Source organism: Vicugna pacos, unplaced genomic scaffold, assembly GCF_048564905.1.
Source record: "Vicugna pacos unplaced genomic scaffold, VicPac4 scaffold_106, whole genome shotgun sequence".
In the NCBI taxonomy this organism is placed as follows: Eukaryota; Metazoa; Chordata; class Mammalia; order Artiodactyla; family Camelidae; genus Vicugna; species Vicugna pacos.
Genome location: NW_027328786.1, coordinates 235,091 through 248,454, shown reverse-complemented (window position 1 = coordinate 248,454; position 13,364 = coordinate 235,091). Strand labels below are relative to the sequence as shown.

The 13,364-nt window shown below is 39.4% G+C and overlaps 1 protein-coding gene across 1 annotated transcript in view; it reads right to left on the bottom strand.

Moving 5' to 3' along the window:
* The window catches only part of LOC140694866 (trafficking protein particle complex subunit 9-like), a 109,866-nt gene that overhangs the window by 25,311 nt on the left and 71,191 nt on the right, over positions 1-13,364 (bottom strand). The gene's annotated exons all lie outside the window — the stretch shown is intronic.

Genomic DNA, 13,364 nt, shown 5'->3' with positions numbered 1-13,364 from the left:
GAAGAATGAGTGGGTAGAGAAATGGACAGATGGACAGGTGAGAGATGGGCAGACAAACAGGGAGACTCCAAGAGAAGGGGAGCAAACAAAATTTCCTATGCAAAACCCTCTTCTAGTCAAGGAAGAAAACCATCACGAAGAAGTGTGAAGAGGCAGGTGGCTTAGGACTGTTTCCTGGATTCCATCAAAAGTCACACAACGTGATGAGAGGGTAGAAGTATAAATAATAAAAGAAAAAAAGCATGCATGTTTGAAAAATATATCTACATTATGTACTTTCTAAAGAATAGATTTATATCAGCAAGGCTCAATAACACAATCTTTGGGTATTTACAGAAGTGAGAATCCCATCTCCAATCCGCAAGACATCCCTTCGGAGCACTGAGGGTCTACACAGTGCGATCATAAAGCCGTAACCGCAAAAGCTGTGCTATCCTGCACTTACGAGGAACGAGCAGCTGTGCTTGGCCTGCCCACGTGCGTCGTTTACAACCCACAGCACCTCTACGGGGGAGGGATGACTAGCGAGCCCTGTCTCTGCAGGAAAGAAAAAAGTCCGGGAGAGGCTAAGCCGACCTACAAGTTCTCCATTTCACAGGACTTGTCACTCCAGAGCAGGACTCGAACTCGGCCCACGTTTGTAACCACAGTACTACCGTAATTTATGTGCTTTTTGTGTGTATAATACATTTGTTTCTGGCATGAAAGTGTATTTAATAAATGATCGGTTGTCTTGTATATTTCATTAGCTCACAATCTTTATATTTTTGAATTGTACTCTTCCCCTGGAGAAATGAACGGAAAGAGCAGTGGTCAGAATGAGGTGGGGCTTCATTCTTTATCTGTTACCTCATCTCATCCAAGTCCCCAAGCAGGGAGAAGGAGCAAATGTTCTCTTCATCTTTTAAAGAGAGGGCTCCAGTGATGGTGATTTACTCAACTCCAAAACTAAGTCTGGGGGAAGGGCACATGCAGCAACGAGAGCAGTATCACCTGTAGGAAGGCAAAAAGAGCTCAGGGGATGGCTCAATGGGTCAGCCTGCTTTAATTTCAATTGATAATTCAATAACACACTCTAAAAATACTAGCATGCAATGGATTTGCTCTTTCTTGACATCTAGCAAGTTTCCACAGCCGACATGTAACATTATCATGAACTAGTGAAAAGAAGAGTCCACAGACAAGGAAAATCAATGCCACAGGCAGGCTGAAACCCAGGCTGGAGGAAAGGAAGAGAAAGGGCATATTTAAGAAGAGGGGAAAGTCTGGGAAAAAGACATCATCACAAGGACTCTCAAGCATCATCCAGCAATCATATAATCATTCTTTCAAGAGAGAGTTACTTAGGTCCTATTTTGTGTGAGATTTTACAAAGGGCAAAGAGAGACCACAGCGTCCATGGTGGCAGCAAGTTGCAGGGCTATAATACAATTCTAATCTTGGTACCTTGCACAATTGTCCTCAGTATAAAGGCAAAAATTAAAGTAAAATAATACTATGTAAACCATACACATTGCTGAAATAAATTAAAGAAGACCTAAATACCTGGAAAGACAAACCACGCAAATTCCTGGATCACATGACAATATTCTTGGGATGGCAGTGCTCCCCAGAGTGAAGCACACATACAACGTGGTCTTGATCACAATCCCAGCGGGCTCCTCAGCAATAACTGACTAGCTTCTGCTACAATTCATATGGGAATTCGAGGGTCTCAGTAACCAAAACGTACCTGAAAGAGTAGAACAAAGTGAGAGGACTTGTAATTCTCAATTTCAAACATTACAACTGTATCTACAAGTGAGATTAGAGGCCATTTTTAAGGTATTATTGTGTTTATCCTTATTTTCTAAATTCTGTACAACGAATATACCTGTTAGAATAAGAAAAATAAAAACTAAAGTATCTTTTAAAACATGCACACCGATTCATTCATTGGGGAAAATTATTTTAACTATAAAGAGGTAAACAAATATCTAGTGAAAAAGGACTACTTAAAAACAAGTCTGCATTTACAATTTTCATAAATTGAAAACTGAAAAGCACAAACACATCAAATTTCTAGGAAGACTGGTGAAACATATTAATAATTATTTTCAAAAATTCTAATTGCACAATGAAAACACAAGAAAGAGAAAATCGTGATTGACAGGAAACTGCGAACACGTGGAGAGCAAAGGCCTTGAAATCACTGTTCCTTTAACTCTGCTACTAGCTCAATAGGAGAGGAAATTCCTCACTGAGGGGACAGTGGAATCCCATGCATAAGATAGGATACACAGTACAAACTGCAGTAGTATCGGGAGTGAATATGTTAGAAGAATTCTGAAGTTACAACATTGCTGAAAAACTATAAAAACACTGACAGACAGATTAAAACACACAGTCATACATATTATATAGAAACATGAACTCTGCTCCCATGTTGCATAGAAATACAAACATATTTGTTCATTTATGGGCACTGATTACTTTATCCCAGGTAGAATATTTCAACTAAAACAAATAATCAATATTACACTCCTATTGTCAAATGTACTTGATAACTTACTCTGCTATGTAACCATATGTGTCTAAGATAGATCTAAAATTAGTGAAAAAGAGCTTTGTATGGTTTCTTGAATTCTTCTCAAAATTCCAAGCTTAATTTTAAAATAAATCTGAGCAGTATTTCTATATTATCTTTTCCCTTGTGAAATGAACAACACAGTCTGTTGTCAAAATTCTGTCCTTACAATGATTCACGAGCACCATATCCTCACAAAACTGCTGGACAGCAAGTCACTATCCAGACACTGTGACCAAATAAATGAAACAGAAGGAAGACAGTGATCCTATTCTGGAGGGCTTATAGTCTGTGTCAACACTGGGGTTTTTACTTGATTGGTTTGATTGGGTAGCAAAATAAAATCAATCAAGTACTTTCTTTGAGCATTCTATAAGTCATGACTGTTTTTAGTGTCATTAGCAGGAAAGACTTAAGCATGACTTGGTTAGGTCAACTAGCAACAATCATCACTGGAGAGTGAGTAATAAAGAAGTTAACTGATAGCAATGCTTCTGCCTACATGAGACCTAAAATAAATCTACACTGATATCCGAAAGGAAAATAAGGAGATGAGGTCCCCAATGAGAAAACAAACTAACAAGAAATCAAAAAATGAAAGTCATTTTCATTAACGATTCCAGGCAGTAGTGGAGCATGGTGGTGAAGATCACAAATGCTGGGGACAAACATGAGGGTCTGAAATCCCACAGCACTAGGTAGATGTGACACTGATATTTCAGTGAAATTTTCTGCATCTCAGTCTCCTATCCATAGACTGGGGACAACAACTGCACCCATCTCCTATAACGGTCCTAAGAATTAAGTTATTTTATATATAAAAGCTTAAATAAAATACCTCAGAGTTTAAATAATACCCCAAAAGCACAAGAAACAAAGAAAACAGAGACAAATTGCAGTTCATCAAAATTTAAAACTTTGCTTCAAAGGGCACCATCCAGAAAGTGAAACAACAACACAGAGGAGAAAATTTTTTCAAATCACTTATCTGGTAAGGAATTTGTATCTCAAAATGAAGAAAAAAAAGCCCTACAACTCAACAATAAAAAGGCAACTCAATTAAAAGGTTAATAAAGTATCTGAAAAGGTATTTTTCAAGGAAAATATACAAATGTCCATAAAGCACAATGTAATGATGTTCAATACCATTAGCTGTAAGGGAAATCAAGTCAAAACCACTAGGAGAAACCGCTTCACACTCACTACAATAGGGTATAATAAAAAAAAAAGCGTAACAAGCACTAAAGAGGACACAGAGGAAGCGGAGCACGCAGCCCTTGCTGGTGAGGATGTAACACAGCGTGGCCACTTTGGAAAACAGCCTGGCAGGGCCTCAGAGAGTTGAACATTTCGTTTCTGACTTACCCAGCAATTCTGCTCTCTGGGCACACACGTAAGAGAACTGAAAACAAATATCCACATAAATAATACCACATGAGTGTTCACGGCGACATTACTCATCACAGCCAAAAACAGAAACAACCCAAATGCGTATCACCTGATGAATGGGTAAACAGTGGGGCCCAGCCATAGAGTGGAATGTTATTCAGCAATAGCATAGCATAGAATAGTGACTAAGGCCACAACATGAGCAAATATTGAAAACGTTACTCAGTGTGAAAGAAGTCAGTCACAATAGACGTTTCCACTTATATGAAGTGACTCGATTTACATGAAATGTCCAGCACAGGCAAATCCACAGAGAGAAAAGTGGCTCCTTGGGGCTGGGGGAGGATGGGGAAGATGGGAATGTCTGTTTATGCATACAGGGCTTCCTGTTGGGGGGATGAAAATATTCTAAGATTGAATGGGATGCACAATTCTGGGCATAGAGTAAAAACCGATGTACATTTTAATGGGTGAATTGTATTAAAACTCTTAAGAACAAAAGGACCTTGGGCCAGTATCTTCCATAGTAAATGCAAATTGCTAACTTTTATTAGAGGAAAAAGAAACTGCTCTCAGCATGAAAGCAGGAGATCAGCAAATGTGAGTTAACCGAAATTGGACAAGAGCATTTCACTTGAAACAGTTGCTGAGTGTACACGAAATATTCAGAAATAGGAAAATCACCTTGACATCACGAGGAAGCATTCTGTTTCAAATACAGATCAAGGATTCGGCAAGCCCAGCTGCCAGAAATGACCAGAGAAGAAACCTGGTTTATAAAACTAGCACCAGAGACAACAAGGAATGGTGATGAGGAAAGCAGGCGGCAAATATCTGGAACAGTTCACTACAAATAATTTCTCCACCAAAAATTGAAAAATAAAATGAAAGTGATGAAATGCTCTGTTGACATCTCGAGAATGGGCTTCCTTCTGTGCTCGACTGCTCCGTAACCCTGATTGAGAGACTAAGGAGAATCAGCATGGCTCCTGGGGGTCCCCAAAGGACTGCCCACCAGCACGCTGACCACCATCACATCTGCCAGGTTTGAATTGCAGAGAAGAGACCAAGTTCTGAAAGGCACAGGAAATATTGACAAGGGAAGAAAACGCTGAGGTCAGTCCTGGGACAGAGGCCCTCTGAGCAGAGGCCAGAAGGCTGCAGGTGAACTGCAGTAGACCTGGGGCAGGAAGGGATCACGGGGGAGCATATCTCAATTCTCTTCTGTCTCTGCCTCCGGTAGGAGAGATAAAGCCTGCATCCTTCTCACCTGGAACTGTGGGTTCTGGCTGGAAGAAGTCTTACTGACAAGGAATGATTATTCAAGACTCTGTGGAAAAAGTCAAGAAATCGAGAGGGATTAGGGAGCCATCTCCATAAGCCTCTCAAATGCTCCCATATTTATAGGGTATAATCAAAGGAAAACTTCGTTAACAGTTGTGAGATAGTAAGGAGGAAATTCGGGAAAGACAGGATGAGGCAGAGATTGTAGAATACACAATGAGTACAAAGGATTAGTGTATCTTTAGGGAAGTCATGGGGTGAGGGGAACAAGATACATTTTTAGATATGTTCATTAAAAAGCAGACCACCAGACCAGCCAGGTCCTTGTTTTGGGGATAATACATTATCTAACAACACACAAGCCCAGCGTTTATAGCTGAGGGTCTCGGTCCTTGCTTTACAACCAGCAGAGTGCTGTCTAAAACCTCAACTACACAAGCAAAGCATTGTCTCTGCTTTTTAAGGCAAGGCGTCTGGAGTGAGGATGCACAGGAACTTGCTTGTAAAGCAGTATCAAAGCATATTTTTTCTTCTTAAAATTCAGAGGCGACTGGGGTGTGTTACAATTTGTTAACCCAATCATCTGCTTCCACATGGAACCATTATGGAGGACACCCTAGGATGAAAATCCTGGATGTGGGTCTCTTCCTGCCATCTTCAGCCACTCTATCAGGGTCTAGGCACATCTGTGAATAACGATCCTACAGTACCACTCACTCTCTTAACTCCTGGTGATTGAAACTTAATTTTAGCTCTACACAACTTAACGTAGAAAAGTTTCAGCAATAAAAGATATAATATTCCATTTATATCTCATCATATTACTGATTTTCTGATTGCTCTAAGCTGCTTCTACTTGGTAAAGCACCTCATTCTGAAGCTGAATTCAGTAATTTCCATTGTGCATTTCTAGCCAGTTTGGGCTCGCTAACTTCTTTTGGTCAAATATCGATATACTTAATTGATTTCTTTGTTTATCAATTTCAACCAGGAGGAGAGGGAGTGTCACTCTTTTCCTCAGCCCACCCTCAACTCTTTTCCCATCAACTCAGGCCTCCTGAAAACAAAACAAAGTATTTTTTTCCCTTCTACTCTTTCCACAAACCCAACAGGAAACATCAGCCTGGAGAAAGAATTCAACACAAATGTTAAAACAAAAATCTATAAACCTGAAACAATACCATCTCCGAATCATGATACACAATGACATGAGATTAAGTGTGTCAGGCACAAAGCATGAGGGAGCCTGACTACCTGATTTCTATTCTTCAAAGGAAGGAAGGTTTTCGTATTTTTTATTATCATTCTTGGTCATTGTTTCTGATTATGCCAAAAAATAATTTATGAAATATTTATGCACTGCAATAACTGATTTTTATTGTATCAATTTTAGAAGGCATTCAGAGGGGATAGGAAAACCCACCTCTGTAAAAAATGCAAAATTTCTTCCCCTGTAAAGAACACGTATACAAAATGCAACAGAGAATTCAAATTCTTGTGGAGAGGAGCAAAAGACACAGAATCAAATCAAAGTCATTACAATGAGTCAATTTAAAATTCACTGGACAAACATGCTCAATGCATACAAATAATTTTAAAGGCACACTGCAAACCATTCACTTAATGATCTGCAGGCTAGAGGAAGAATTTCACTCTTTAACAGACAACAGAAATCAATAGGGTGCCCCACCAAACAAAGAGCAGTGAACAATCAGGTTTTTAACAGTTCTGAGAAATCAGCATGTTCTAAAGATCAAAATACAGAAATTTTAAACATTCATTCAAACCACAATGAAAAAAGCACTTAAAGAAAAAAAAAAAAAGAAAGTAAGCACATAGATCATTGCAACAGAACAATGAGAATTTCTTGTACCGCTAGAAGAAAGAACAGGCTATAGCCTTTTACTTGAAAAGAGACTACTTTTAAAAATAACTGCTAAAACACATTTCATCATTCATGTTGCATTTAAAAATCTGAGGTACATGTATCTGATCAGAAAAGCAATTCTGAGTAATAGTATGTTACAATTCAGTGCCAGTTTGCTTTAGAAGAAAAGAGAAAAGTTACTGTTTCTAATTCTGCACAAAGTTTAAAGAACCTCCCTGCCTCTATCTCCTCCCATTTCCTAAGCTCATGCTCCCTAATCCTTCTGAAACAAGTATGAGAAAGTCTTATTCCCAATATGCCAAATGACAACTGAATATCAATTTATTAGTGTAAATATATGCCAACACCTTGAAATGGAGGAGAAAGGTATCAGAAGTCTATATGGAATTTCTTTCTACCTTCCTGAAATCACACACACCAACGTTCACACAGACACAGACACAGACACAGACACATACCCCCTGGATTACTGGGCACTTCACAAGCTTAGTACTTACAACTTGTAGAAGGTAACTTTGTAGTTACTTTAAAATACAAAACTGTCAGCTTTTGAAAGCCTTCATCATCTGCTAAACCATCTAAATATCAAAGAGACCCAATTAGCCTTCTCTGAAGAATGTAATTTCCCTTGATGGCAAAACAGTCTCTAAGAAGTACTGGATCAAAGATTCGTGTTTATCACTACCTATGATCGTTTTTAAGCACATTAACAGATTCAGAAATGTATGTCTCAAAAACATTTATTCCTATTGAAATAGTATACGTGTTCAATTGTCTATACAGTGACTAGGTCCCATGATGGTGTTTAAGAGCTATTTTGTGTATAGCAATATTTACCTTCAAGTGCAGAAAAGGAGGGTGTGTATTACTCAGTTGTAGAGCACCTGCTTAGCATGCACAATGTCCTGGCTTCAGTCCCCAGTACCTCCAAAAAAAATAAATAAAAATAAGTGCATATTTAAAAATAAGAATAAAGTTATAAAAAATGCAGACTAAAAACCACTGCAATCTAGGTGCTACAATTATACTAAAAAAACAAGTGTTTCTATCAAATATTAACTATATGCCAATCACAGAGACAACCAAAAGTCACACCTGAAGCATCACGTGTGATTCTCAGCAACCCTACTAAGTAGACACGGATGAGAAACCCAGCTCTGCGGATGAGGAGACGGAGCTCGGAGGAGCCGGGGACGCTGACTGTCCTGCTCCCCGTGACACCGCGTCAGCCCAGGGCAAGCGCTGACAGAGCTGCACTGAGGGGACACCCAGCTGCATGGAACCTTGGGGCACTGGGGAGTCCCAGAAAACACTAAAAACTTTTCAGTGAAAAACCAGCTAAAATATATTACACTGTGCTGCATCCTTTAAACAGGGAAAGTGACTGAGACCTTTTTGATGCCTCCGTGTCCTTTCTGCCATTATCAGTTACTTGCCCTCACAGTGCGACCAGTGATGATCTGGACCCCATATGAAGTGCACTCAGATGGAAGAGCTTTTAAAGCTGGTTTATGAAGTTTGTAAGACTGTCTATGACTCACAAAGGCGGTCATTCATCACTTCTCACCGGTGTGGACGTACCACCTGAAATCACTCCTTTCTGCTTTTTAAAATCCCTTCATCTACTCCAGACTTTTCAACAGCAAAGAAGTAGCTCAACCACAGACAGTGGACAGCTTTTCACCAAATGGACTCGAACAGCCCATCTGACAACCTGGAAGCCCTTGTCTTCTATTAAACCCACTTCCAGGTACTTCATCATTTTCTGATTGGTGGACTCGGCCTCTGACTGGCCTACTCAGAGAGCTCCCAACCTCACATCCAGGGGTGGGAGAGGACCATGCTGTTGGGGGAAATCAGTGAGGAAGCTGGACATCCTCCAGCCACGTCTGCACGGGTAGAAGTGCCTCAACGTGCTCAGAAATTATACCGTCATCATCCCTGGGCTCCCATGGACTGGTTTCACATTAACCAAGCTCATGAGACACTGATGCAAGGAAACCAGAAACTTAAATTTTTAATGTAACAGAAGACGTGAATCTATGAACCAGACTGAAATATCAGAGTTCAACCATGAGTACATTTTCTCCTCCACGGCCCAATCACGGGCAGGCAGTCACATGGCAAGCATGGACAGAAACGGAGCAGGAAGGGTTTCTAGATTAATTCAATGGACTATATTTCTATTATACGAACAGATCTACTGCCCAGAAGTCAATTAACGCCAATCACGGTGCACTCTCCGTGGACAGCGGCCAAGAAATGACTATGAGCTCCTGTGTAACACTCCTTTCCCTGTCCTTTCTAGGCTAACTGATGCACAGAGGTATAAAGATTCAGGGATGTCGATAATGCTAAACACCCAAAGCCCATCTCTGGGAACCTCAAAACCAGACAGCCAGGGTTTAAATACCAGCTCTGCCAATTACTAGTTCTGTGACTTTGCCAACTTAATTACCCTCTGTGTGCCTCAATTTCCACACTGTAAAACTGGGATAACAATCAAACCTTCCTTACTCGCTTGTTGAGAAGATTGAAGGATTCATTTCTGTAAAATGCTCAGAAAAGAATGTAGCACATTTTGGGTGTTCAACAAATGTCAACTTAATATCAAATTGTTTTACAAGTGTCCCCTCTAATCATCTTATCTGTTTCCTGGCTAGCCTAAGTCCCAAATAAAATCCTTATTTCTCCTTTTACACACTCTTGGGGAGCACCCTTATGTTCCATCCAACCACCTGTTTAAACTGAGGGAGTGGATGTCTCCTAACCACTCCTCTGGGCCATGGAGGGTGCTTCTCCCTTCACACCCCTGGCCCCTGGCCCACAGCTAGCACTCATTACACTAACAGAGTGAGGTGTGAGTCCGGGGAGACAAGCAGGGCATGTGAAACCCTTCCTTTCACTCCAGTGTTGGTCACCATTGGGAAGCACGCGGGATGCTCAGCTCCATGTCAGGAAAGCCCTGTGCATGAAAGGGCAGGTCTTCTCAAGGGAAGGCTCGCTGTGGCCCAGAGCTACATGGGACAGGGTGAGTCTGTATTTCTGGGACACAGTATCATGACACGCATTTTCCCACAGCCTTGAAGTTCATGGAGAACGTGGCTTCATCAGTAACAAAGAAGACATTTATTGCCTGTCTACTCTTTTGTGTCATCTCTCAGTAGGCTGCTGGAGACAACATATGTATAAGTATTGGATCTCCTTAAACCCCAAAATATATGAAGTAACAAATAATTCTGTGGCTTAACGTTGGTTTAGGGCGACTGTGTAACAGTTCTGACTCTGCTGATGCTAAATTATGGGTATAGGAACTATGGAACCTCCTCAAATATCTTTCATCATAAAACCATCTCTTCTTATTTTCCTGTTTCTTAGTAATTGCCAAAGACTCTCAAATGATGGCTTCACACAAAACAACAGCTAAAGTTTAAGAGCCCTCTTGACATACACACTGTGGTAAACACTGCACATAATTTCTAATTCTCACAATTCTACAAATCAGATACGAATGTCCCCATCTCACAGACGAGGGAAAAACTCAAAACGAACTGACTCAGGCTCAAGTGGCTCAGTGGCAGCGCGTGCAGGCAAACCATATCAAAAACTACACCTCTTCGTATATGTACCAAATCTCCTACCACCAATTAACACACAGCGGCGGGGTCAAAACTCAGGGAACTCAATACACTTTTCACCTTTAAGGTCCTCCAGATGCCGCTTCTAGCTGTTTTATAAAATCCCGGCTCACTGGTTTCTAACACTAGAAGAAAAGCCCGATTTTGCTATTGTTTGCACAGCAAGTCTGAAATGTTCACAGTGAGATGACAGAATAAATCTAAGATATAAGCAGAATAACTTTTCCAGTTAGACAGACATAATGGACATTGGGCTATTCTGAAGCATTAAGTAAAGTAATCAAAATAAAATAACGTTGTTTAAGCCTCCTTTTACAAACAGGAAAGTTAAGACTGTAAGTAGGTGCAACAGTGCCACCTATGGGTAAAATGACCTTCCAGGTTACCAGGAAAGATGCAACACAAAAATTGCCTGTAGGATCAGTAACGAGAATCAGATAAATAAAACTTATATAGCACATGCTGCACTTTGATTCGGGGGAAAGGAGGGATATTCAGTATTTAATCTGATATTGCTAATACTCCTGAATATAAACAGAAGATATAGGCTCATGGAAACTCATCTTAGAAGAGGAAAGAATCCAGTTCAGCCACTTCATTTTACAGGAGGGGAAACTGAGACATGGGATCTGTCCTCCTGGCAATCAGCAGCAAAGTTCTCCTATGCCTCATGTCTTGCACTGTAGCAAAAACCAACAGATCTGTACTAGGCCTATATTCATAAAATTCACGTTTGTATTTTTCCAACAGTAGGTTATCTAAGTATCTTGCAAAATACTAAAAGAGCCAGGATATCATACAATTTTGTTGCCATACAAAAACATTTATTTACATAATAAAACAGCATGAGCTTTATTCTCTCTATTAAAAAAGTGACATGTCAAATCAATGTTTTGATATTTTAAACCTGTTAAGAATGTAGAAAAAAATCAAAATTTTCTTTAATCACAAAATAGAGGAGTTTATTCCCTGAAAATGATCAATATGGATTTTACTAAACTTAACGGATCTGGTCAGAATCCCACGAATTTAAATGTCTGAGTGGATGGTTACACGGCAACATAAATTCTGATTTGTAACAATACATATTCTGTGTAAATAATCTTCAAGGTCATCTGATTAAGGCAATTTAACTAGTCCCTGTCTCACTAGAATGATACAGATTTCATTAAAACTTCATACTACACCAAAAAAAAAAAATGAATCCTTGTTACTTTAAACCATATTCAAATATATCATACAAATACATATTGAATATGTATCAGAAATAAGCGACACTCTTTAGTATTCAGAGTTGATCCTTCTAAAATATCTGTCATTGTGACAGCACACTTTTATTAAGCACCTCTTGGGTTCTTTGTATACAAGGCATCTACCTCTCACAGTCAGACAAATTAAACGATATTACTCAAATTTCACAAATGAGGAAATGTACTTAAGCCATGAAAATAAAGTACATATTCATCAACAGGAAAGAAAAGAGTAAAGACTTTTCTTACAATATTCACTGACAATCTTTTCTTCCATATTAAAACTACATAAAACCAATTCAGTCTTTGTAGGTATTTCTGTCAAAAAGGGCCACAAGAGGAAAACAAGCAACATCATTAGCAGTGGTTGGACTTTAAGAGCTCACTTCTCTTTTGCACTATAATTATTTTTAATGTTTTGTTTTTAGTGCTTACAGAGCACTAAAATAAAAAAAATAACTTTTTATGTAATTACCTGAGAATTAAAAATTTGTGAAAATGAACAATTTTAATTTCTGCCACTCTGTCTCAACTTCTCAATGGTGTCTCTCCTTTCAAGGCCTCATCAGTCTGAGGTCACTAAACTCGGCCGTTTATGGAGTCACAGGTGTTCGGGTAACCACTTAACGGGAGGCTGATAAGAGGAGCAATTAAGAATGCATTCTGTGCAGCCTGGGTTCCAGCACCGAGCTAGCCACAGCCTGCTGCGTGTAATTGGGACAAGCTGCTCCATCTCTCAATCCCTCAGCTGAAAAAAAGGAGACACTGATACCTACAATCAAACACCTGCTATGAATTAAAACATGAGGAAAACATTTTAGCCTTAGGTAGGTGTCCACTCACAGTGAGTTTGGTCATTATGATGATGAGGATGGCTGTTAACAAATTAAGCTAGACCAAACAGGAGAAATCCCCTTAAAGGAGAAACATTTTAAGTCAATGAGCATTTCTTTTTGGATGAATTGCAGAATATTCTAATGATTTTTTAATAAACCAAATTTTGTCCATTAATTATAGATTTACAGGTTCATGGACAAGTCTCCAGAAAAAGAATTAGAGGCCTCTTACTTCTGTAAACTAAGAAAGTAAATTTTAACAAAAATCACGGAGGAGATTATACCTCATTTGGGAGAGTAAGTGCTTAACATGCATGAGGCACTCAGTTCAGTCCCCATTAACTCCATTTAAAAACATGGTTTTTTAGGAAATGGAAAATTAAAGCAAAAAGATGGAGGAATACAGAATTTTTTAGAGACTCATCTCAGATTTAAGATGGGGAAGAAACCATCCATTTCTCAGAAGAAATCTTGAGGACTATGTAAACTGGATCTGAGATGTCTAGTCCTTTA